The sequence below is a fragment of the Petaurus breviceps genome, unplaced genomic scaffold (genome assembly GCF_028583685.1).
Source record: "Petaurus breviceps papuanus isolate PSGF00001 unplaced genomic scaffold, PetGlider_PUasm1.0 90784, whole genome shotgun sequence".
Taxonomy (NCBI): domain Eukaryota; kingdom Metazoa; phylum Chordata; class Mammalia; order Diprotodontia; family Petauridae; genus Petaurus; species Petaurus breviceps.
The window spans coordinates 4991033-5018167 of record NW_027187345.1 but is presented as its reverse complement, the minus strand read 5'-3'; the positions used below and the strand labels follow the sequence as shown (position 1 = coordinate 5018167).

The 27135-nt window shown below is 36.9% G+C and overlaps 1 protein-coding gene and 1 long non-coding RNA gene across 4 annotated transcripts in view; one reads left to right on the top strand and one right to left on the bottom strand.

Annotated features, from left to right (window-relative positions):
• RGS17 (regulator of G protein signaling 17) overlaps window positions 1-7564 on the bottom strand; it is a 231173-nt gene extending 223609 nt beyond the window's left edge. For 2 of the 3 annotated variants that reach the window (XM_069069634.1, XM_069069636.1), the window contains exon 1: window positions 7434-7564. The gene's annotated coding sequence lies outside the window, so the exon portion shown is untranslated. Of the gene's footprint in view, window positions 1-7429 lie in introns of all 3 variants that reach the window. The other variant, XM_069069635.1, reaches the window with a different exon arrangement.
• A 71-nt stretch (window positions 7565-7635) lies between these two features.
• On the top strand, window positions 7636-26211 carry LOC138147344 (uncharacterized). Its single transcript, XR_011164778.1, has 3 exons — window positions 7636-7706; window positions 8232-8412; window positions 25828-26211. It is a non-coding gene; the product is annotated as an uncharacterized lncRNA (long non-coding RNA).
• Window positions 26212-27135: the final 924 nt, after the last annotated feature.

Genomic DNA, 27135 nt, shown 5'->3' with positions numbered 1-27135 from the left:
ACATTTAAACCATAGGCAACTTTAGCAATTTAGAACATATGTAAATTTCCTAATAATAGGTAGCATGAGAATCTGATCTGCCACCTCCTGAGATTTTGCATGTTTAAAGCATAAAAAAAAATCCAGCTTGATAAAGTTTTATAATTCTGTGTAAATTATAAATTCATTCAAATAAAAGATTCTTATTTATCAAAAGGAAATCATATACTCACTATTCATAACTATTAATCTCGTTCCATTCTTAGGAGGCCTAGAACTACTTTACTACAATCACTGGTTAGAGACAAGTCCAGAAAATCTGGCAATTCTTAACTTTAGACTTCCTCAGTGTGGTTCCGTGACCAAAAGTCCAGAAGGGAATAGCAGAAAACAAATACTTAATGATTTTAGACATTATCTGAAGGTTCTTACAAACTGGGAAAACTAGGTATAATAGCAGAGAGTTAAGGGAGCCATAGCAGCTTTAAAACATTGGTTAATTTAGCCTCCAAACTTTAATGTTGTTTGCTGTGTTCTGCACCAACTAAGCCAGAGCCTTTGCTCAGCTAGAGTGAGCGAGCTCTGTGTTCTGTGTCACAAAGCACTTTCTTTTGATTGTCTGTCTTTGTTTGTTTAAATATAAAAGTATCCTCAGGTAATGTTAAAAACTCTCCACATCTCTTTCTTGACTCAAACAGGTGGAACTCATATGGAATCATATTAAAAAACAAAAACAAAAACCTCAGTCCTTACTATTTAAAATGGGCATAGTTAATAAAAGTATGTATTTATATTAAACAAAGTAGTTTAGACTATCAAAACACTTTCATGGTACTTGTTAATTCAGCAAAATAATTTTCTTGGGTTGTTAGGCAAGTGTTGAATGGATTTTTTTTTCTTAGTAAGTCTGACATTTAGAATGATCTCCCTGCTTTGTGATAAAAGTTTGTGTTTTTCTCCAGTAGAAATGTGTAATGTCTCAAATGGTCCAGAGCAATTAAACAACCCTGGAGATGACATGAAATTTTTAAACTCAAAGAAGCATTCATATATACTTATCATCCTTGACTCTGATGATAGTAAGCAGGTAGAATGCAGTGCTTTTAATGTCATATAACATTAGACTCATCTATTGAATCTTCAACAGTCTCTGCATGTGCTACTTAAAGTGATGCCCTTGCTGCTATTGTAACTAGAGGTAGAGTGGTAGAAAAAAAGGATCCTCTGCAGAAATGTTAGAAAGATTCCTCTGCTATTTTTTCCCTCTTTAATTACTTTTTATTGGTAGTTTGTTTTTTACATTATTGCCCAACATAAACCTCCTCTTTTCCCTTCTCAGAGAACCATTCTTCATAGCAAATAAGAAAGGGAAGAAACACACACACACACACACACAGTGTTCAATAGAACTAAGCAGCACATAATTAAATCCATCATGATAGGTAGTGTACCAAACCCACATTCCCCTTTCTTCAAAGAATAGAAGGAAGCATTTTCTTGTATTCCTTTTAAACTCCTATTTGCCTCAATTTCCTCATCTGTAAAATGGGGATAATAATAGCACCTACTAGTGAGTGTAGTTGTGATGACCAAAAGAGATAATTAATTGCAAAGCACTTAGCATAATACCTGGCATATAGTACATGCTATATAAATGTTAGCTATTGTCATTAGTCCTAATTCACTGATTTTTTCCACCCCTTGGATAGATTGCTTTACTGATTCTACTTACTTCACTTTATATGTCTTCCCATGTTTTTCTATAGTCAAATTCATTGTTCATTACAACACAATAATATTCCATCATATTCAAGCACTGATATTTATTTAATCATTCCTCAATGAACATCGGTGTTTCCAGTTATTTGCTATTATGAAAATAGCCACATTAAATATTTTTAATTTTTTTAATCATTGACCTCCTTGCAATATAGGCACATAAGTGGGATGTCTGGGTCAAAGGGAACAAACATTTTAGTCACTTTTTTTAGCATAATTCCAATTTGTTTTCCATTATGATTACAACAATGGAAGATCTATCAACAATGTTAGTGTGCCTAACTAGTGTGCAGCTGTCTACTTAGTGCAGTAATCCTTTCTACACTGACCATTCCCATTTTTTGTTGTGAGTTAAAACTTCAGAGTTGTGATTTCTATTTTTTGTATTATTTGCGATTTGAACTTCTGTTTTATTTTTATTAGTTAGTGCTATTAAGGGGATATTTTGTAGACCTAGAAAAACTAATCATGGAAAGTGCTCTTTTAAGGAATTATAACTTGTATTTTATACAGTGTCATATTTTAAGGATCTATGGTTCTCCTCAAAGTGGATGCTCCTTTCAACAACACAGATTGTAGCCTTTTCATGTTTTAGAAGACACTCTATTATTTAGAGACCAAAACAAAGTTCAGACACTGATAGCCACTGATTTTTGATGGTGAATCTCAAAATACTTAAGCTGATGCTTGGGCAACAAGTCTTACCAGCATGGTAGGACTCAATAGAGCTTTTTTTTTTCCACTTACTGCCCATAGTCTTGAAGAACCTAGGGTCATCTTCTCATCAGGAAAAGACAGCAAAGGAGGTGTGTCAATCTTTTTAATGCTTCTTTTGAGTCTTGTATTTGAAAGTCAAATTTTCTATTCTGCTGATCTTTAATCAGGAATGCTTGAAAGCCCTCTATTTAATTGAATATCCATTTTCCCTCTCCCCACCCCCCCACTGAAGAATTACACTCAGTTTTTCTGGATAGGTGATTCTTGGTTGTAATCCTAGTTCTTTTGCCCTCCTGAATATCATATTCTAAGTCCTCCAGTCCTTTAATGTAGAAGCTGCTAAACTTTGTGTTATCCTGACTATGGCTCCACCAATATTTAAATTGTTTCTTTTTGGCTGCTTGCAATATTTTCCTCTTGATCTGGGATGTCTGGAATTTGGCTATAATATACCTGTGAGTTTTCATTTTTAGATCTTTTCCAGGAGATGACTGGCAGATTCTTTCAATTTCTCTTTTTCCCTCTGGTTCTAGAATATCAGAGCAATTTTCCTTGATAATTTCTTGAAAGATGATGTCTAGGCTCTTGTTTTGATCATGACTTTCAGACAGTCTAATAATTCTTAAATTATCTCTCCTGGATCTATTTTGCAGGTTAGTTATTTTTTTTCCAATGAGTTATTTCACATTTTTCTTCTATTTTGTTTTATTCTTTTGATTTTGTTTGTTTCCTGATGTCTCATAAAGTCAATAGCTTCCACTTGCCCAATTCTAACTTTCAAGGAATTATTTTCTCCAGTGAACTTTTGTATCTCTTTTTCCATTTAGCCAATTCTACGTTTTAAGGAGTTCTTCTCTTTAGTGAATTTTTATATATCTTTTTCCATTTGGCTAATTTTGTTTTACAAGACATTATTCTGTTTATTGGATTTTTTGTGCCTTTTTTTTTTTACCATTTGATCTGCTCTGTTATTTTCTTCAGTATTTTTTGTGCCTCCTTTACCAAGCTGTTGAATCTTTTTTCATGATTTTCTCACGTCACTCTCATTTGTCTTCCCAATTTTTCCTCTACCCCTCTTACTTGATTTTTAAAATCATTTTAAAGCTCTTCTATGGATTAAGACCAATTCATATTTTTCTTTGAGGCTTTGGACACAGAAATTTTGACTTTGTTATTTTCTTCCGAGTATGTGTTTTGAACTTCCTTGTCACCATAGTAACTTTCTATGGTCAGAACTTTTTTTCTGTTGTTTGCTCATTTTCCAGACTATTATTTTGACTTTTAACTCTATGCTAAATTGAGGCTCTGCTTCCCAAATGGAGGAGGTATAATCCTAAACTTCAGAGTTTTGTTTGTTTTGTGCAGCTGTTTTCAGAGGCAATGCTGGGGACCTATAAGTTTTTGGCTGTTCCAAAGTGGTATGATCTAGGGAGAGGTGTGTTTACTACTTTCCTGTACTGTACCCTGGTTTGTGAGTGACCACAAGCACTTTTTTTCAACCCTACTACTGTGACCAGGGTCTCTGCTCCCAAGCAGCTGTAAGCTCTGCTGTGCTACGGTTCCTCCTTGTACTGGGACTAAGACCAGGACTGTGACTCAGATCCAAGCATAGGCAATGAAACAGAGTCCTACCCCTGGTTCCAGCAAATGGACCTCTGTAAATCTCCTGACCTGCTGTTCACAATCCCCTTTCCATCTGTGAGTTGAGAGGTCGGAAACTGCTACTGCTACCACTGATTCAATCTTCCTGAGGCCTGCTCCTGGTTTGTTGGTGCCTGGTCTGTGCAGGCATAGCCTGTGCTGGACCTTTCCTGCTGACCTTGTAAGTTGTCTTGGTTGGAAAACTGTTTCACTCCTTTTTTTGTGTGTGTGATCTGCTGCTCTAGAATTTGTTTAGAGTCATTATTTAAAGGTATTTGGAGAGGTTTGGGGGAGAGGTCAGGCGAGTCCATGCCTTTACTCCACCATCTTGGCTCTACCTCTCATTCTTCTGCTTTTACCTCTTGTATACTCCTTCTCCTCCTCCTCCTAGCCATGATGTCATCTTCTCTTCTAAAAAAGTCCTATGTGCTGCAGAAATGGGCTTCCAAAGTGGAATGGTCTTCCCTATAGATGGGGTTCTAGTTTCCTTTCCTTTCAGGCAAAGCTAACCTCAACATCGATCAAGAGCCAAGTTGGAATGTGGCCATTTGGGATGTAGACCACTTATGGCCACTTTACTTGTTTTGGGGCACTCAGGTGAGTAAGGCTGTATGATGGATTTCTTCCCTTTCTCCACTTTCCCCACCTGTTTCAGGCCTCAGTAGTAAGGAGAAAAAAAAAAAAAGAAAAAGGGACTCCACTTCTAAATTATTCTAAAAGCAATGAAGCCATTTATGATTGAGAAGAGAAATCATTGTGGGGAGGGGGGCTGCCTTCCTCATCACCACCAGCAACTACTACTAGCCAAATGCCTTTGACAAGTAGATAGGTGCTGGAGCTCAGGGAGTGCTACTAAAATGGTACCCTGTGCTTTAGTACCAAAAACTTTAGTATGTTTTATAACCCAGTGGGGAATTACTTAAATAAGTATCACTTAGAACAGGCCATTATTAAGGGAACTCAAAGCATATTGGCCTAAAATTAGAGAGGGCTTCCAAACATTATCCCATGACATAGTCTCTTTCTCATTGAGAGTGATTAAATAAATATCTTTTTAATACAGCTCAGGGATTAAAACAAGAATGTGGGAGTTGGCATAGTTTATATGCGTACTATGTTTATTCTGGGGAGCAAGGAAGATTTTAACTAATTTTCCAGATTATGAATTCAGGATCACCACACTCTCTGAGATTAGGTGTTAGAGTCAAGAGGATGTGTTTTCTTTAATAAACACTTCATACAACAATGCCTAAATATTCTAAAAGTGAAGGAACCTGCCCTTCCCTAAGTATATTTTTCATAAGTACATTTTTCAGTATCATGAGCATAGATGAAATTTTTTTGATACTAGTAACTCATCTCTAAGAGTAGACAAAACTCATTCATCTGAATTATTTTATTAAATTATAGTATTACAAAAGAACAGATTATACACACATATTGCTGAATTTTAGTATTATGATTAATTGCATTTCACCTATTATAAATGTTTTAGAAATAAAATAATTTGTCTAATGAGGTTTCTCAGATGCTTCAAAATACACTTAACAGGTGGCATTTAACACAGAATTTTGAAAATCTGGTGGCAGACCTAAATCCAGATGAACAAAATGTTATATTGTAAAAAGTCGGAACAGTTATTTCTCAATTCCCCCCAAATAAGCATTTACAAACGCAAATATGTGGTTTAACAATTGAAAAAGCAGGCATCCTGTGAATGCCTCAAATCCAAAAAACCTCCAGTTTCAGGAATGGTTAGTTCTATGTTGCCACCAAACCACAAAATTTCTTTTTTTATTACTTGTGGTATATGTCCCAAGAGGAAGAAATCAAGAGAAATACACATGCCAACACCACCACCCTAGCTGAACTAAGGGAACTGCAAAGTTCTGGAGACAAATCTTGTTGGGGGGATCTTTAGGAAATGAACTGCTTTTTAAACGGTTGGAAGGATAAGAAAACTCTGTGGGGAACTAGGATCAGTCTTCCCTGGCAAATACTAAGGTTTTCCCAAGTGAGCCAGAAGTCTTGGCCTCCGGATTGTGGTGGAGGGCATAGATGTTGGGTGGGGTCCAGTCACTGTGGGTACGCATTTGCACAGGGCTTTCCCGGCCCTTTCTTGGAGCTTAGAGCTCTTTCTAAGTTGATGCTGGTTGTGGGAGACGTGCTGTTAAATGTGCTCCCGCTTGTGAAGAGCAATCTAACCATCTGCGGCTTCCCATGGACAGTGCCTGTCCCTCCTCCATCCTCAAGTCCTCCGACATTTTTCAGACACAGGGAGGTAGAGAGAAGGAGAAAACGGCCAAGTCTCTGCACCCTGCTGCTGCCGCAGCAGATGAAGAGGGAGGGAGAGGAGGAAAGGTGGAAAGGAGGCAGCTATTAAATTATGATTACCATCAATAATAAAAAGAATCACCATAAGATACAGAGAAGATGCCTCCGAGACACCCACCCGGGCAGCGGCTATAGGTTTAGTGGGCGTTCCTCACCCTCACCCCCGCCTCCCCTTGCAGCCGTTCTCTATGAAATTTATTCCATGCCATGTACATATGAACTCCCTTTTCTTTGATTAAAGCGAAGAAACAAAAGAGAAAGAATCGCCCAAACAACCTTATATTTCGCCACTGCAATAACCATCCGTTTGTACCAAAAAAAAAAAAACCTTTTCTTAAACACACCTTTTCCACGGAATCACTGTGGGGTTTTTTCCCCTTTAAGGTTAAGATCAAGAAAACACACAGACATAACATACTCAGCTTATTTGTCTGCTTGCCATTTCTAATTCCATTCTCGTTTCTCTGAAGAAATAAAAATCAGTATGAAATTTCTCGCTTCCCTTCATCTCCTTCCACCCCCGAATCCCCTTTGCCCCGTTCCCTAGTGATAGCAACCTTGCCTGCTGCTGCTGCCGTCGGCTTACCCTCCTCACACAAGCAGCAGCAGCAGCATCGCTTCACAGAGCACCGGGGACACAACTGAGGGGTTCCCTGAAAAACCAGGATACCCACCCCATCTCCGCATACCAGCTGGGAGGGGGACGGGCAGAGCCAGAAATGGCAGCAACATTTTAAGATTCAACTTCCCAAGGCAGCGGCTCAGCTCACCCTACTGCCCTCCTTAAGCAGCAGGAGTAGCGTTGGGGACCCCTGCACCAAGAAGGCTCCCCCGCCCCGCCGGTGCATTTGCAATTGTACTCTCCGCCCCCTCTTTTCCTTCCCCCCTCTTTTTTTTTTTTAATACCATCCATCGGTATAAAGCAGACATTTTGATGCCATTTACTTAGCAACGTTCAGCTTTAAAGGAAATGTCTTACCCACCCGCCTGGAGGTGTGGGCACAGCACCGAAAGGTCCGGGGGGAAAGGCTGGGCTGCTTGGTCCTCTAGCGGAGCAGGTTGGCTGCCATCCGCCCAACTTCAGCACCCAGCCGGCAGGGAGAGAGGGAGAGAGATAGACAGAGGGATGGAGGGGAGGGGGTGAGGGGGAGGGGGAAAAGGGGAGAAGGCAAACAGCGCGCATGCGCCCTTCCAGAGCCGTCCCCGACCAAGCACAGCTGGAGTTGCCGCTTCTTAGCCCTGGAGCGCGGCGGCGCGTGAGTCACGGCCCCACCCCTCTCCCCGAGAGGGTTCCCAAGACTGCTCGCTGGAGTTTGGGTCTGCGCCCACTGTGTGGAGGGTCTGGGATGGGAGTAACCCGGGGGCAAGATAGGGGCTAGGAGCCGAGCACTTTGGAGGAAGCGCTCAGGGGGAGCCAGAGGTCCTAGTGATTTTAAGGCATCAAGCCTACCTCCTGCTATCAAGTCTTGCTTAGGAGACTTCCTGAGTTCATAAGCAACTCCAAGAAATTTACTATGGTTCTTCCCCCACCCCCTCCTCCTCGTGTTAAAATAATATCATTTTCTTTCAAGAACAAAGCCGAATAAACAAAACTCTTCAACAGTGTTCCCCGTGGAAAGCTTTCCCTCTGAGAGGTTCAGAAAAAGTGCAAAGTTCAGCAAGCATCCAGTTTTGTTCAGCCATCAACACTTAACTTGGTTTTGGGGAAAAAGAAAACAAAACCTTATTGGTTGATTCACTTACCCAGAAACTGTGACAATCTTTCCCAATAATTGTTTCAGATTGCTGATTATGCTTCCACTGTATTCTGTCGCACGTGGCCTGTCTCAGCATACTGGTCCAGGGTGGCACATAATGACTATATGGTTCTTTTACAAGACAACATACTGGGGCAAAGCTTCAACCCTTTTAAGAAAAAAAAAAGTGCTGATGCCTGAGGCCTGGTGCACCCTCTGGGGACAGGTAAGTAGTAAACCATCCCTGTTAAATGCTTCTTTCCAAATGAGTCCCAGTCTTCCCGAGATTTAATGGATATTTATTTATCCATTTAATGTTTTTTTTTAATGTTAGAGTACCTAGGATGATCTGATCAAAGTGTGAGGAGAGAGTATCAGTAACAAGTAAGTGTCTTGTTCTCCACCTAGAATATCTGTGCAAAAGACACAGGGATGTTTCAGTGGGATGATTAAGCTTCCTCATGTCCCTATTTAAAATAGACTCAGTATCTGTTTCTTTATGTCTCTCTTCCTCCCTCCTCCCCTCCTTTCTCCTCCTCTTTGCTCTCCACCTTGCCCCTCTCCTCCCTTTTCCCTTCCTTTTCCTTCCTTTCCCTTCTTCCCACTCTCTCTTGTATGTATATATGCACAATACATGTGTTTTTTGTTATATAACACACATATATAACTGCATGTTAGTTAGATGCACATACAATTTTACATTTTCATTATTATCAAGAAACATTTATTTTTCTGTATATGGCACTGAAGAAGGTTCTGTGCTTGCATATGAATGTTTCTGGTTCTGGAACTTGGATCCTTAAGCCTCAAAATACTGAAATGGACCACTATATAAAGGACATCAATGTAAATGAAGAATAGATGTGGAAACTGTTGTACTTCAGTCATGTCCAACTCTTTGTGACTCCATTTGGAGTTTTCTTGACAACAATACTGGAGTGGTTTGCCATTTCCTTTTCTAACTCATTTTACAGTTGAGGAAATTGAGGTAAACAGGATTAAGTAACTTGATTAGGGTCACACAGCTAGTAAGTATACACAGTGCAACCAAGTGGTCCAACAGAAAGGGTAGCCTTCACATTTACACAAGACAGTACTGACTTTCTTTGCTACCAGTATGTTTGAAAGTGACTAGAAAGACCAATGTTCACCAGGGACTCTCTTTGGGGTCAGGTGTGGAGATGGTCCTTTGGTTTGGGTCTGTCAAATTTGCAAGCTGCAGTTGAATCTGCAGAACCTGTTGCTTTTGTTGACTTTGCCTCTTAGAGTTACAGTTGGCTTGTAGCCTTTTTAGGGAAAAAAAAGGGGGGGGGGCGATCTTTTCCTGTAAGCTGCACACTGGGTTGGCCTGTCTGATGCTATTGTTTTCCTACTGCCCAAAGCTATACAATACTGTTTCTTCTGTCCTTCCTGTTTAAGGATTATCCTACTTCAATTCTTTCTATAATGACTGGATTCAGGGGTATTGTTTAAATTCTCAATCCCTAAGCAAAAATTTTAGAAAAGACACTGCCCTAAAATCATATTACCAATAAAGAAAGGCTCCCTTCTTCCTAACACTGGGGCCACTTGGAAAATTATTTTTATCTGTGCCTCCTTTGGTAAGTTGTAGTCAAGCATAGTCTACAAATCATTTGCTTTTTAATAGAATTATGCTACTGTTAATTACGTTCTAGAATATCATTGGTGATGCTGCCCTTCATAATCTGTCTCAAACTGTCTACTAGTTTTGTTTCCCCCTTATTCTTTGTCATGCTCTCCATATTCCAAGCCAAATGGGCCTACTTGCTATTCCCTTCCTGTACATTACATCCCTCTTTTGCCTCTGAACCTTCAGGATTTCTCTCATTTTTAGAATGGTCTCCTTCACCTTTCCCTCTTGGAATTTCCAAATCAACTTCAAGGCTTAGCTCAAAGGCCACTTCCTACACAAGGCCTTTTTATGATCCCTTTCCTCTGTTAGTGCTTACCCCTACTTTATAAATACATACATATTTGTGTGTGTTGCATATATAAACCTACATATTGTGTATGTAAATTTTTCTTGTATCAAAAAGATTGTAAACTCTTTGAATATAGAGATTTTTTTTCCCTTTGTATATCCAGTGGCAAGCACAGTGCCTGTCATAAACTAGGTGATTAGTAAATGTTTAACATTATTTAATCATTTATTCTTTAGCAGGGGTCAGATGGTGCCTAAGGAGCTAGACTTTACATGTATTTTAGGCCCAAGTTTTACAACTATAGAGAGTTAAATATCACTTCATCTTTGTTGTTGTTGAGTCATTTTTCAGTTGTGTCTGACTCTTCAATGACCCCATTTGAAATTTCCTTGGCAAAGAGACTGGAGTGGTTTGCTATTTTTCTTTTCCACCTCATTTTACAGATGAAGAACAGAGGCAAATAGGGTTAAATGACTTGCTCAGGGTCACACAGCTAGAAAGTATCTGAGGCCTAATTTGAACTCTGGAAGATGAGTCTTCCTGACTTCAGGCCCTGATCTATATCCACTTTGCCACCTAGTTTCCCTTTAAAGTCCTTCAATTTGGCCTGGATCGTAAGGGCCTCTTGTCTCCCAACACATACTTTGGTATTATATTTCCTTTTCAATTGATGTATTGGTTGGGTGAGGTCCAGGAAGTAAGAGGGCATGACTGTATTCAGCTCTTTATTGAAAATGGAAATGTTTGGCCCTGAGTAAGGCTTCCCTTGTGTACAGAAACTCATTCTTCCTCAACCTTACCAGACAATGGGAGTGTGTCAGTTCTGACCCACACCTCATTTTGTGTATCATCTTGCATGAATGTTTTAAACACACAGTGAATCAGAATACCAGTAGCAGTTTTTAGTGTATGTCCCCCATGGTATGGCAGTGGCCAATTTGTTCCACATGTCAAATATTGAAAAAAAAAATCGGCAATATAATTGAGCTCAATACAACATATTCACTAATTTTACAGAAACGTTTACACTATTATTAGGCCTCAGGGAGTTTACCACCATTCTCAGTCTGTGCTAGCATGGGAAATTATCACATTTACCAGAATAATTTCCTGTTCCTTATTATTCCCCCTCCTTTTTTTTTATTAGCAAGTATTTTATTTCTTCTAAGTAGAAAGAGAAGAGAGAATTGAATATGGTGGATTTGGAAGAATCTTCCCATTGGTCAAGATAAGAACCTAGTGTCCATTTGGTAGAAACTTATAAACAATTAGAATATGAATAATGGTGAAGTGTTTTTCCTCTTACTTTCAGCAAGAAAGATTCATCATGCCTCTTCAGTTCTTTCATAAGTCAAACAAACCTTAAGGGTACCCATATGGGGAGAAATTATTCAGAGGGAAAAAATAATGTAAATTCTACCCTCAGTGTAATTATATTTTTTGGGGAAAAGCAAATAAATACAATTCCTCATATAAAGATATGAGGATAACTAATTACTTTGCATATAAATAAAGGGTTCTTATAATAGACAATGAATGAAAAGAATTCAATCTTATTGAATTTTTTTTGTTTCAATTTTTCCTAAACATTAAATATTCATTTTAAAGACTTATACCTGTGTGTGGTCTTTACAATTTTCAAAAAAGTTTAATATGTATTTTTTAAAAATGTTCATCCTCGTATCAGACTTATGAGTTTAGGCAGGGTATGCATCATCACTTTTATTTTACAAATAAGGAAAATGAGGTTTAGAAAACCTTACTGATTTTGTCACAATTACCTAGTTTATAAGTAAGAAAAATGGGATTAGAACGTTGGTCTTCTGAACCCTGATTTCCCAGATATAATACTTCCCCTTAACTTGCTAATAACATGCCTTCAAGACATCTTTCCTCTTCTTTCCTTTTTTGTTATGGCCACCCTAGTTAAAGAATCATTTATCTAGATTATTGTGGTAGTACCCTAATTATCTTTTTCAACTCCAGTCTCTTCTTTCTCTAATCCATCATAGAGACTAACGTTGGATTAATCTTCCTAAAGCCTCGTTCAAATACTATCAATCCCCTGCTGAAAAATTTTCAGTGACTTCTTATCACCTACTGATTAGAGAGGCCACAGTCTTTGTCTGGCATGTAAGTCCATCCTAATATGTCTCTCACTACTCTAAGATTCTTACTCTATAATTTAGCCTAACTAGACTACCTCTTTGTTCTCTGTAAACAGGGTAACATTTTCTGCCTTATAGCTCATCTTATTTGCCCAACCAGAAAGCCCTCCCCTTATATCTAATATATTGAAATCCTGCCTATCCTTTAAGGCTCATCTCAAATATCACCTTCCTCAATGAATTTTTCTTGATACTTTCACAGGAATATGATTAAGGGAGACAGTGTTGCCTAGAAGAAAGAGTTCTAGATTTGGAGTAAGTGTTCATGGATTAGAATTCAATCCCTACCCCTTCTACCCATGTGATCTTGATAAATCATTTAATTTCTCCAGGCCTCAGTTTTCTTAACTGTAAGAAACTCTTCAGGTCACCGAGATTGCTTCCATCTTTAAATCTCTGATAGTGAATAAGACTTCAAACTCCAGAAGAACTCAGATAGCCCTTTGTGTCTCTCTTAGGGTATTTATCATGTGCTAATTATATTATGTATACTTGTCATCTCCCCTAGTAGATTATATAGGTCTTAAAGGAGGACTATGCCATATTTATCTTTATATATTTCTTAAATTTACTAGGACACAAAATAAGCATCCATTTTTTTAAATAAAATTTTATATCCTACCTTAAATTCCATGTGCAGTATTATATTCAGAGTTTAAAATAAGTTCAATGTTGTGTGAGTGCATAGGATTGAATATTAATGTTAGTCCAATTTTATCATTGTCTGAGTAAAACATTCCAAATCACCAACTTATGTCATAAAGAGTCACTATAATTTTATAGTATACAGTTATCTTGGAAATCCTTGAAGAACTTTCTGAATTAGAAAATGGCTCAACAAATTGCCATATGTGAATATAATGGAATATTTCTGTCATGTAAATTATAATGAATCTGAGGAATTCAAAGAAATATGGAAAAATGTGTATGAATAAGCAGGACCTAAATAACTACATATACAGTGATTTAAACAATGCAAATGAGAACAGTGAAAGGAAACTGAAATTTGAGTGACTGAGGAACAAATAATAGTTCCAGAGAATAGATAAAGAAACAGACCTTCCTATCAGCAGAGAAGTGGGAACTACTAGGGCAGAATGCTATATAGATGTGTTCTCTGTATCAAGTTTTTTGTTTAACTGTTTTTCTTTATTAAAATTCCTGGGGAAATATTGCCAGAAATGATTCTGATATATAAACAAAAAGCATCAATAAACTTTTTTTAAAGGACTTTCTAAAAGGTCTTAATTTTGAATTGGATAAATTCAGATTCATGCTGTCCACTCAGTTTATTTAAGTATTTATTTAGTATATACTGGTTATCCAACATTATACTGGGTATTAAGAGGAATATGGTAGACAGAGTATAAAGTTCCTCCTTTTTAGTTAGGTATTTGTTCTAACTTATGATTATTTGGGCAGCACTTTCCCTGTCTTCCTTTCTCTAATCTTAACCTTTCTTTCCACTTTTCTCCCTTCTCCTAGATCAACAATTAAATTCAAGACACATTTGTTACTATGTAGTAGTAGGTGCTAAGGATACAAAGAAAGAATGAAATAATCTGGGGCAGCCAGGTAGCACAGCGAGTAAGCCCCGGCCCCAGTGTCAGGATGATCTGGGGATCAAATCCGGGCTCAGATACTTAGCAACACACCCCCAAAAAATAACCTTGAGCAAGTTACTTAACCCCAATTGCTTTAAAAAAAAAAAGAATGAAATAATCCCTGCCTATGCAAGGAATTTGCATATTTGGGGAGGAATAAAATATATATATGAATAAGTAAATAAAATGTAAATTCAAAATTATATAAGTATACTATAATAATAAGGAATTTCAAAAGGAAGAAAGCATGAATAACATGAATGTTGTGTGGGATCAGGACAGAGCTCATATAAAAGGTGCTACCTGAGGGTCTTGAGAGAAGCTAATGAGAAGAGAGTGTAAATCAGAATAGGGGACCAACAGTATGAAGGTATAACTGCATAAGATAGGATATGGTATGACTGAGGAAAAAAAAAGTTCCTCTTGTGTCTGCAACTCAAATGTATTTTCCTTTTCTTAATAATATCTGTCCTGACTTGCATCACCCTATGCTTCCATACCATTGATAAAAATTTTGTATTTTGTGGAGGTATACATTAGACTTGGGATCATTCTTGTACAAAATGCCTTCCTTGGCCTATTTGCAGCATATATGGGGTGTCAATTGATTGTCAGATTTTTTTTTAGAGAAGGAGTTGAAGTAGACTTTGATGGACAATTTTATATTGACTTGAAAAACATGATAGGATGGCAGAGCCTCTGTCATTCTGGAAAACACCTTGACTTTAGTTGTCAGACCCTAGAACAGACTTTATTGTCCCAGTAAGGTCCTAGCAGCTGGAGATAAAATACAGAAAGGAAGAGGCAGGTTTTTTTTTTCTGTCTACTTAGTATTTTCTGGTGTATCATAGGGTCTTGCTACAATTTGTAGTGTGTGTGTGTGTGTGTGTGTGTGGTGGGGAGGACAGGGCATTGGAGTGGAGCATAGGGAAGTGTGCGTCTTTTTTAATTGCTGGGACAGAATATCTAGATGTTAACAAGTAGCCTGATGACTTTTTTTGGCCCCACCTTGCTGTATCAAAGTTGAAAATTAAAAACTCAGTCCTTTCAGTTTAGGTTTTGTGAAAGAACATCTTTTTTCATTCTATGAGGGAGTTTCACAATGCTAACCACAAAATTTATTTACTTAGGATTTGTAGTACATCTCTTTCTAGAACAATTTCTAGTCAATTTCTAGCATTAAATAAAACAAAACAAGACAGTTAAAAATGGAATAGAACCAAAAAAAAACCAGCTAAGGAGCAGAAAAATAGATGTTACCTGGCACTTAATGAGTTCATTTACTGCGGTTGAATACAGAATTTAGCTCAAAGCTTCCTGGCAACTAAATAAAAGGAGAATAATTATATGATGATTGTCTTATAAAATAAATCATACAAATTCATTTTTTTCAAGGCCCTGAATTCAAGGACCATTGTCTTGAAACCTTATGAAAAATACATTAGGTAATATGGTTTTGATAAAGGCATGTAAATAGGCATTTTTATATCAGCCAATTATTTCCAGTCTTTTAAATAAAATTAGTTTCATTTCTTAATGATATCATTTTTGGCTTGTTAGCACCTTCCAACTGTCTTCTTGGAAAAAAAAGTATTTAAGCTATATAGGAATGAGGGTGTTAAGTAGTCTACAAGGCTCTGCTCTCCTTAATTTCTGGATCTTGAAGGATTTTTCAACAAAGTTTTCACATTCTATGCTGTGCCCACTTTTGCATTGAAGTCATAGAATAGTAAAACACATATTGATTCAGTTTGGGAGATCTTATCGAATTCTTTGTAATAGTCTTCATTCTCTGCCAAGGATGTGACTATATAAGCTTCAATAATTTTCATGTTGATTTGTTTGCTGCTTCTCTTTGTAATTACACTATAGTGGCATGACCAGGTATGCCATGAAATTACGTTTACTTTTGCTATAGGGAATGGGATGAAACCAGCCCTTCTTATTGTTGGTGAGTCCTTGAATTTACAATCTGTTCATGCCTTCTTATCCTGTGCAATCTTATCCATGTCTTCCCATAAATCCTCTGTATAGAAGCTTTAACATATACCAAAGGTTATCCTTTATTAAAAAATAAAAATCATTGTTGCCAGAGTAGTTTCCCAGCTACCCATGATAGGTATGTATTATTTTCATTTTTTATGTAAGTAGTATTTTATTTTTTCCAATTACATGTAAAAATAGTTTTAAACATTCATTTTCCAAATTTTTCTACTTCCCTCCCTCCCTTCTCTCCTCCCCAAGACAGCAGGCAATCTGATATAACTTATACATGTGTACTCATGTTAAACATATTTCCACATTAGTCATATGGTAAAAGAAAAAACAGATCAAAAGGAAAAAAAACATGAAACAAACCAAAGTGAAAATAGTATGCTTCAATCTACATTCAGATTCTGTAAGTTCTTTCTCTGGATGTAGATAGCATTTTCCATCATGAGTCTTTTGGAATTGTCTTGGATCATCGTATTGCTGAGAAGAGCTGTGTCATATTTGATCATCACACAATGTTGCTGTTACTGTCTGTAAGATACATCTTATTTTCTAATCATATATTTCCTGAATGATAACCTTTATATCACTTCTTGTGGCAATAAGCTGTAGCCTGCTTACTCTACCCCCCCCCCATATATTATATTATTGCCCTTTGAGTCATCTGTACTTTGATTCTTTGAAGATTATGATGTCTTTTAATTCAGTCATATAGTATCACTCAGAGACATTGTATCACAGAAGAATAAAATTAAAATAGAATAGAGAGCTAATAAGCCATAATCAGGATTTCTGCTGATCTCACATTGATTTAGAAAACCACATATTAGGGGCGGCCATGTATCACAGTGAGTAAGAGCACCGGCTCCAGTGTCAGGATGACCTGGGTATCGAATGGGGCTCAGATACTTAGCACCACACCCAGAAAAACTGGTCGAGTAACCTTGAGCAAGTTACTTAACCCCGATTGCTTTAAAAAAAAAAGAAAAAAGAAAACCACATATTAACATTATCTATATTCTATTGTATTTTTATTTATTTTGTTAAATGTTTCCCAATTATATTTTCATCTGGTTTTGGCTACACTACGGAGTGTTGCTCCTGTAGAGATCACAGTTTGACCCCTTTGACTTAGATGATATTGGTATTAAAAGATGGATTTTTCATGAGGCAAGAGAATAGAGCCATTGAAATTACTGTACTGGGGCGGCCAGGTAGCACAGCAAGTAAGAGCACCAGCTCCAGTGTCAGGATGACCTGGGGATCGAATCCGGGCTCAGACACTTAGCACCCACCCAGAAACACCTGGCCGTGTAACCTTGAGCAAGTTACTTAACCCCAATTGCTTAGGGGCGGCCAGGTGGCTCAGCGAGTAAGAGCACCGGCTCCAGTGTTGGGACGACCTGGAGATCGAATCACCTCAGACACTCAGCACCACACCCAGAAATAAATGGCCACGTAACCTTGAGCAAGTTACTTAACCCCGATTGCTTTAAAAAAAAAAAAGAAAGAAATTACTGTACAATTTTTCCAAATTCAGTTCAAACCTATCCCTTTTTGTCCCCTATTCTGGCCCTAAATCATTGCCTATATGCAGTGCTTGTCCAACATATATGCACTGATTATTATTATTCAGTCATTTTCAATCATGTCTGACTCTTTGTGACCGCATTTGGGTTTTCCTTGGCAAAGATACTGGAGTGGTTTGCCATTTTCTTCTCCACTCATTTTACAGATGAGGAAACTGAGGCAAACAGGCTTAAGTGATTTTGCCTAAAGTCACACAGCTAAGTAAGTATCTGAAGCCAGATTTGACATTAGGAAGATGAATGCTTCTGATTCTAGGTCCAGTACTCTATCCACTGTGCCACCTACCTGGTCCTGTATGCACTGGTAGACTAGCTAATTAGACTGCCTCCCCAAGATTTTTTTTCCTATGTGTATCATTAGCAGTATTCTCTTGAGTAGCTTTAGTTCTCATTGAAGAGATCCTGTAGAAGGTTCAAGAGAGATGGAAAATTCTCAAGAATGAAATGTTGGTGACACAAAAACAACTGAATCTGATAAGGAAGAAAGAAGAGAAAATAATCCCAAAATGAGATTAAACCTTATGGGTCATTGTTTGAAGGCAACTGAATAGGGTGAATGGGACACAAGAGACTCCTAGTGATTGACTAACTGAAGTCAGTCACCCTTGATCCTGGCTGAAGTTCTCAGTACTTGAGAAATTGCTATTTTCCTTTTCTCTGGTGACTTCCTTGAAAATACAGGTAGCTGTGGGAAGGTAATATTTCTCTCCCTCTCCCTTCCAGTGGTAGAGATGGTGATTTATAGCAAAAGCATCTGGCCCTGGGGGAAATGTGTGCTTGTACCACACCTGAAGGATGAGTTTCTCTTTGCAACTGGAAATAAAAACAAGGTGAAAGTTACCTAAATGTCCAACAATAGGAAATAGTTGACTAGACCGGACCAGGGTACAATAAAGGAATGGAAGTAAAATCAGCAAATATAAGGAATATTTTAAAAATAAAGATATTTAGGAAGCAATTTAAGTGAAAAAAGCAACTAGTAGGAAGTAATTGGAATGAAAAAAGCAGACTACCTCTGGGGTGGGGTGGGAAAACTGTGACTTTGAGTCCACATGTGGCCCTCTAGATCCTCAACTATGACCCTTTCACTGAATCCAAGTCAAAGTGCTGTGCTTGAAGATTGAGAGGGCCTCATGTGGCCTCCAGGCCACAGGTTTTCCATCTCTGAATCCTATACTATTTTAAAGGGAAAATAAAAATGGATATAAATGAATACAAATAGACAACAGAGAAACTTGGTGGAGGCAGAGGAAGTAACTAAAAATGTCCACCTTTTAAATATCAGTATTATTCCATTAATGCTATATGACTAATAGTCTTGGAATACCCACAAAATTAAATTTGTGGATCACCCAAATGGTAATAGAGAGAAGCACATGGTGGCAGTGCGTAGTCTGCAATATATTACCAATGAAGAGAAGTGTCATAAAGGATATCACCAGAGGTGTAAGACCAGAAACAGAGGTGAGACAGCCATGTAACTACCGTGTTTCCCCGATAATAAGACACTGTCTTATTAATTTTTTTGGACAGAAAAACACCAGAGGGCTTATTTTCAGGGGAGGGCTTATTTTAATGAACATTGACAGCAATTTTAATAAACAGGTAAATGTGAACAAAAAAATGTACCTTTATTCAATAAGCAAATCACTGGGGAAGAACAGGATGACGTGCTCACTGCTGCAGCTCTGATTGGATGCAGCTAGGAGTGTGGCGTGTGTTTCACGGGGGGGGGGACGGTGCATACAGAGGGTACTGTAATGTAGCGTGTAGCGCAGGGGATCACCTTCACTACAGTAGCAATCTCAATAGGGCTTATTTTCGGGGGAGGGCTTATTTTAGAGGAATCTTACACAGTAAGGGGAGGGCTTATTTTCGGGATAGGTCTTATTATCGGGGAAACAAGGTAGAAAGGGGAATTAGTGAACAGCTTGTTTCTTTGTATTCTATTGCTATCCATACAATGCAAAGATATCTAGAAGAATGCCTCTATCACATTAAGTGGACCCTTGTGGAGCATTAAAGAAAGTATATGAACAAGAGCTGAACTAGATGAGAAGTCATGTGTGTGTTAAAAATCTGTGGAAGAAAAGATGAACTGATAAAATTACAGTATTCTAGCATCTACTGAATTTCTCCTTGAAGAACTTATTCATGATAGTCAAGAGTCTTTTTTAGTCTTTATAGTCTATAAATACTTAGTTACCTTATTTCTTGATCCTGAGTCATGATTTCCAGCATCTTTTCACCATCTTCCTCAATGTTTTTATTGAAGTCACTATGCTTTAAAGTACATGTTGATTTAATTTAGTCTTATTGGGTTCTTTGTAGAATTTTCTACCTTTTTATCCTTTGTATCAGATGTTAGCATTTAGGCTAGAATGATTTTTATGGTGATCTATTTGCAAGTGCTTTCCATGAGAGCATTGACATACAAAATGGCAAGTGTACCATGAAATGATTCTTTTTGCCTTTGAATACACAAGAAAGACAACTCTTCCTATTCCTTCAGTGAAAACCCATGGGCCATCCTTCCATTTAACTACACCTTCCTGTGGCCTTTTAGTTAGACTTATAGTGAGAATGTCAAGATTGTTATGCTTTGGTTTCTCCATTAATAGGTCCATTTAGTTTCTGGATATAGATTTCCTACTTAGTGCACTGATATTTACATGAATGTTTATATATAGTCTAAAAACAGTGATTTTCAGTCCCTCAGTTTCCTTTTCTTTTCTCTTCTACTGTCATTATAAAATTTGTTGTTGTTTGCCCTTCTTTATCAAATAGGACCATGACATCAGATAGGTGATGCCTTGACATGCAAGTGAATTGGATTTAAGTGAGGGAGGGCTGTGCAGAGACACCAGCTTCACTTTCTCCTCAGCAGCCATCAGGGTCCATTGGCAAGATATATATCAAGATGACTGGAGATACAGTGGGAGACCTTGACCTTTTTAAGCTAAGGTATTTAACAGGTCTCAAGTTTGATTGAGGCAACACCCACTCAAGTAATTAAGTCTAGGTAAGACAAGAGGCAAAGAATGGCCTCTTTTACCTAGTCAAAAAAAAAAAAAATCCATCTGGGAGGGGAACCCCTCAGGGTTTCTATCCAAAACAGAAACAACTGCTATTTACATTCATTATAAAATTGTAAGGGAGTCACAAAAGATTTAAACTTATTTTGTATTTTTCATTGATGCATGAGTTGGTTTGGCCAAAGAATTAATCACCTAGAGAGTCTACTGGTGATGAACTTTTCCATAGTCAGGTAGACTGGTTTTTGGAAAGCAGACATGGTCTATGGCTGCTAATATCCTCGAAGCCTTTTTAGGATGGTAGAACCTGCCAAAGCCAGTTTTCTGATGACATAGCCTTCAAGAACGCATAGTCCCCTTTATGCCATGAAGAGGAATTGAATAGGACTTTGTGAAACGTGTGTGTGTGTTTGAGAGAGAAGGACAGAGTCAAAGATTTAGTGAATGGAAAAGCATTTGTAAGTGCTTATTCTGTACCAAGCACTGTGCTAAATACAGGGATATAAATATAAGATATCAAGACAATCTCTGGAGACTTGGATAGAGTCTTTCAGAGAGCCAGCCTCTGAGTCAAGAAAGCCTAGATTCAAGTCTTGTCTGACATTGAAATGTGACATGTGCAAGTCACTTAACCTCTCACTGACCCCAGGTACCAGTCAAGACTTAATTGCAGATGGTTTGCTGATCTGTATTGGTAGAAGTTTTCCTCACTAGGAGTAATCTACATCTGTACCAGTATAGATAGATGGATGATAGATAGATCCAGTAGTTAATCACTCAGTCAATAAACATTTATTAAGTACCTATTATGTGTCAGGCACTGTGCTAAGTGCTCAAGATACAAATAGGAAAAAGAAAGACATTCCTTGCCTTCAAAGAACTTACAATCTGATTGGGGAAGATAACACAGAAAGGGAAGATGAAAAAGGTCGAGAAGTGGGGGGAAAGGAATCTCATGGTGGAGAATCCATTCAGAAAGGCAGAGGATATTGATGAAGTATGAGTACTTAGGCAGATGAGATCCAGAAGGATGATTAGGTTGTATATGAAGATAGATAAGTAGATAGGTAAAATGATTTTGCATGATTACCTTTTAATGTATATCTATATATTTGCTTCCTTTCAAAGAGATTACATTTTAGAGATGTGACATGATGGTCTCTATTAGGAACAATAAGTTTTAGAAATAATTTCTAAAGATTTATAAGCAAATTGGGAGAGTTATTATTGTGTAGCACTGTTTGGGCAGAATAAAAATGAAATATTTGATTGACCTAGGAAAGATAGTTGCCCTGGATTGAAGAAGTTAATGGGGACCATGAAATTGATATGGTGATATTAATGAATGGCAATAGAGGGGATGAAAATCTTGCTTATAAGAAGTTCTTTTACCTGCAATCTCTTTTAAGGGAAACAAAGAGTCTGTGTAGCAAGACTACACAGGTTAGTGAGCCTCACTTATCAGTGACCTTTTGGCATGCTATTAGACTCTTTTGATATTTAATATTATCATCCCAGTATCCAAGTTAATTCAGTGGTATATTTGTGCATTTTCTTGTTAATTAGTAAAATTTCAACATCTGTCTTAAATAACCAAGCCCAGAGTTTCCTTCTCATCAAGTATTATTTATCTCATAAACTGAAGAAAATTTCTTTCACAATAATAGCTATTCATATTTATATCTATAATCATTTAATCTCCTAGGGTTAAATAAGTATTAAGGTTACTGAATTATATTTTATTAATAATAACAAATATTAAAACAGACATAGATAATTATTTATATTTTATCTGTGAGAATGATCATAATCAGTTATCTCAAACACTCATTATAACTGCATGTAACTTCACTTATAAGAATACGGTCCCAAATAATTTAACTTCATTCAGAATACCAAATAAAGTCTCTTCACATGAATCCTCTTCATCTTCTTCACAAGATAAAGGCAACAATAGTTTCATCAGGGAAAAAAAAGATCCCTGAATCCTTCTGTCTTCTTTAACTACTTTCCAGTTATGAAAGAAAACATTATCTTGAGTTTCTTTCAAGTCATTATTCTGAATAGCCTCTCCCAAATGACAAATGCCATATAACATTCCATTTGACTTTTAAAGATACAGTAACAGTATTTGTCATCTCTATGATAGAACCTAGTGAAACAGATGTTACACTAGCTATCTTGGATCAGCGCCAAAAAAAATAAATAAACCAATTCTATAATCTATAATTCTTTTAGAAATTCAGAAGTCAGTGACGTGAAAAGAAAGCAGGTTTGACTTAACAAAGTCAAAGACCAAAGGAGAAAAGTCAGGAATTATACTTATTTTAACATAGAGCATGTGGGAAGAGCGAATTTAGAATACAGCACAGACAAAACTAGGTATAACTTCTGAAGTACTTGCAAGCATAAGAATGTTTTTTTTTTATAGAGTGGTGGCCCTTGTAGCACCTCCTACTATGATCCATTAAGAGATACTTATTTTCTGGCCATTGATGAGCAACTGATATCTGACACACTGCTATAATAAGGAAAGTAGAGACATTAGGTTATTGGGGTCTTCAGCCAGTAGCTCTAATTGATATACTGTCTTTTCTCCTACTCTGGGACTTTCTAAGAGCAAAGATAAAATTATGAAGAAGCAGGATTTCTTGATTGGAATTTTTTAAAAATCTGACTCATTTTATTTTATGTTACCACAATAAGGAAGGTGGAGCTATTAAGTTATTACAAATATAGTTGTCAAAGAAGGAGGGAATAAACCAGGTGAGACCCTTTGTGGACTAGCAGTGTGTATGAACGTGTATGAGTACCTTTCCTTCTGTCTCTCTATTACCCTGTGTTATATGTGCTCTTGGGGAATTGTTGTGTGCTAGGCCAAGATGTAAGTAATCTAAGGTTTTGGCCATGATGAAACTGTGTCACAAAGTTAATAACATCTGCTTTTTTGAGAATCCCTACTGACCTTTTCCTTTTTATTTCAGATAAGCCAAATAAGTCAAATGTCACAAAATCATTATAGTTGGGGGTTTATTTGCCCAGGGAACAAAAGAAAAAAAAGACTGTAATCAAGAAAGAATTTAAATAAAGAAAATTTAATTTAAGGTATAACATAAAACATAATGTCAGTGATAACATGAATATTTGTGATGTTTATGATCACTCATGGGATTTGGTATTTTCAAGACTAGCACTCAAGAAAAAAAAATTTTTTTTCTTAGCTACTACATCGAAAATGAAAGTAAACTACTACCTATTGGACAGTGGTACATGGGTTATAGTGCACTTAGCTAAGTCAAAGAGAATATAGCATGTCTTTCCATTTTACTTGTCTTTTTAAGAAAAGCACAACATATTATTAAAATAACTAAGCATAAATGTTAATTAATAGACCATAAAAATAAATTTTCTTGTATTATGGACACTATGGATTTTTACTTTAATGGATAATAGTAACTTTATTTATTTATTTATTTGCTTTTTGGTGGGCAGTTGGGGTTAAGTGATTTGCCCAAGATCACATGGCTAGTTTATGTGTTGCATCTGAGGTCACATTTGAACTCAGGTCCTTCTGACTTCAGGGCCAGTGCTGTATTCACTGTGCCACCTAGCTGCCCCTGGTAATAGTAATTTTAATCTATTTTCATTATGCTGACTACTTCTTGCCCTTATAGGTACATACTTCCATAAAACAGGCATATCACACACACACACACACACACACACACCCAAATATAGGAGGTTGGGGTGGTGAGAGAAAATGATGTAAAGGAGTTGGAATTCAAGGACAACCATAACTGATCAGAAAGATTCAAGAGCAAAAAATGTCTTCATAACCTGGGGATTCCAGGGAAACTGCTTTAGCCAATATTGAAAGCTGAATCTGTCACTTGAGAAACATTCCTCAGTCAAAGTGATCTGCTTCACAGAGAGTTGTAGAAATAATGTTCCTTGTAATGGGAGCACTCTTGACTTGAATGACTCCACCTTGAGGTCATTGTAGGCAAGAATATTCTAAGCACCCATGTATATATGGTATAGCCACATATTTGTAATGGTCAGGAAAAGCTGATGTGTGCTATACATTAACAGTTGCATGATAACCAGATAAATTTGCATGAGTTGTTTTTTTAAATATATGATTCACATCTTAGACAATTTATGTGAATGTCTGAGTATAATGGCACAATCTTGGCTACTGATTGAATATAGATTATCCAATTATTAAAAACCGGTAATGATTGTTATAAAAATAGACTGACCTGGTGTAGTATAGACTGAATACTCATGCCCAGTTTTAGAACTAAAGCCACATTAGTTGAGACCTAAGATGAGGCCACATCTCTGAAGGGAGGGAAAGGGAATGAGTATTTTTTAAAGAACTTCCTATGTGCCAGACACAGTGCTAACTGCTTTACAAATATTATCTCATTTGATTCTCATAATAACCCTATGAAAATGGTGCTATTATTATCCCCATTTTAATAATAATAGCTAACATTTATGTATCACTTACTATGTGCCAGGTACAATAATAAGTACTTTGCAATTATTATCTCAGTTGAACCTCATCCTGCCAGGTAGGTGCTATGATTATCCTCACTTTTACACATGAGGAAACTTAACTGACTTGCTTAGGGTCACACAACTAAGAAGTATCTGAGACTGGATTTGAATTCAAATCTTCCTGAATATGCCTTGCTCTGTATACTATGTTACCTACTTTCTCTCAGAGGTTCCTCCTCAAACCTAGAGGAGACCAATTACAGCTTCACACAATGGATCAGGTTTTACAGACCATCAGCTGTCATTTCCATTATCGTTGGGATGGTTTTATTGTATTTGAGGTAGAGGAAATTGTGTAGTCTGGGAATACCTACAGAATAGCATTAGTGAATTAGATGATTTCCATTGTGTAATTTGAAGTATCTGTCTATTTATTTACCTACCTACCCATCTGTCTAAATATATATAAACACACATACACACATACGATATTGAACATCTGAAATATGAGTAGGGGCTTTCTCCCTTCTCAGTTTTTAACTGAGTGAAATAATTGAGTTGAAATAACTGAGTGAATGTATTTACTGAAGTAAAATAAATAAAGCATAATAATAGACCAAATTATTACTAGTCTTGTATTTCTTTAGTGGGTCTGTACTGAGTCCTGACAAATCTTATATAATGTATCAGTTTACTGATCAATTTTCAAGGAGTCAAGACTGTAAAGTCGACATAGAAAACTTCAAAGAGCCTGTGATGATACCTTTATGTGACATCGCATTTCTTTTCTCTCTCTTTGCATAGGTCATCTGCTGGGCCCAGAACAATCTTGTCAACTCTGCCTCTTGCAATCCATAGCTCCCCTCAAACTTTGGCTCATGCATTATCTACTAAAATAGGCTTTTCATGATGCCCCCAGTTATTAATGATCTCCCCATGAAATTATATTATACTTGCATATATTTTATAGCCAGTATGTTGGAAGCCCCTTGAGGCCAAGGACTGTTTTGCTTTTTATCTTTGTATCTCTAGAACCTTAGCTGTAATTGACACATAATAGAAACTTAATAAATTCTAACTGAAGAGTGTAGAGATTATTATTATCCTCTGCTTTATTATTCATGTTCTCTTTTATCCTTGGAAGAGACTGATTCACCCTGCTTTCTTCCTTCTCCCACTTCAACATCCATATACCTTCTTTTTTTCTTTTGGTAAGCACTGTTAAGTAAATAGTTCTTTACATGTTCATTATTTGGATGAAAAAATGAGGTAACTAATTCTTTGGAAGGGAGTTTAGGAAAAATTCATTATTTCCCCATTAAAATAAATGGAACTAAGGGTGTTGTTTTTATATAGATTTTCACCTAATGGATTCTTGTTTATTTTGATTTTTTTTTTTACTTCTCTTTTGGAAAACATGGATTGTGTCTTTGTGACTGAACGACTAATGCACTCAATTTAGAACAAGGTTCAAAGAAACCAAGAACAATGATGCCTTGGTCATCAATCTTCAAATATTTCAATGATTTCTCAGTGTAACCTTGGTGTTACCATCAGTTGAATTAGTTCTAGCTCACCCCAAATCTCCTAACTTGAAGGTAGAACTTCAGAAGTATATCTAGGCTCTGATGTGCTTTGGAGTTTTAAGACAAACTTTGCATCCAAACCCTTCTTGGTGATTTCTTTTTCTCTCTCCCTAGCAGCAGACTTTGAAACTACTTACAACTTACCTGGAGAAAAACCTTTATAAACTCGTTCAATTTCTGAGCTTCTTTGGTTCATTGACCATATTCTAGTCTAGAAGAAAAAAGGAGAAAATGAGCCTGGTATTGTGACACAAGACAATTGTGATAGTTCTGTTCCAATAAGAAGTGTTTGTGACAAATGTTTCTTCCTGCCTCTTCGTATGTGCCTTATATCTACATAAATTGGCTTCCTCATTTCCCCAGAATATAGCATTTGAAAATACAGTGAAACTGAATATAAAAGGTGTTTTTAAAATAGAAATAAAATGATTTCTCCTCCTACTGATATTTTGTGTTAATTCTTATAGCCATGATTATATTTCTATGAGATTTATAAGTGTGGGAAAGTCTGACAAGTATGGGTTTG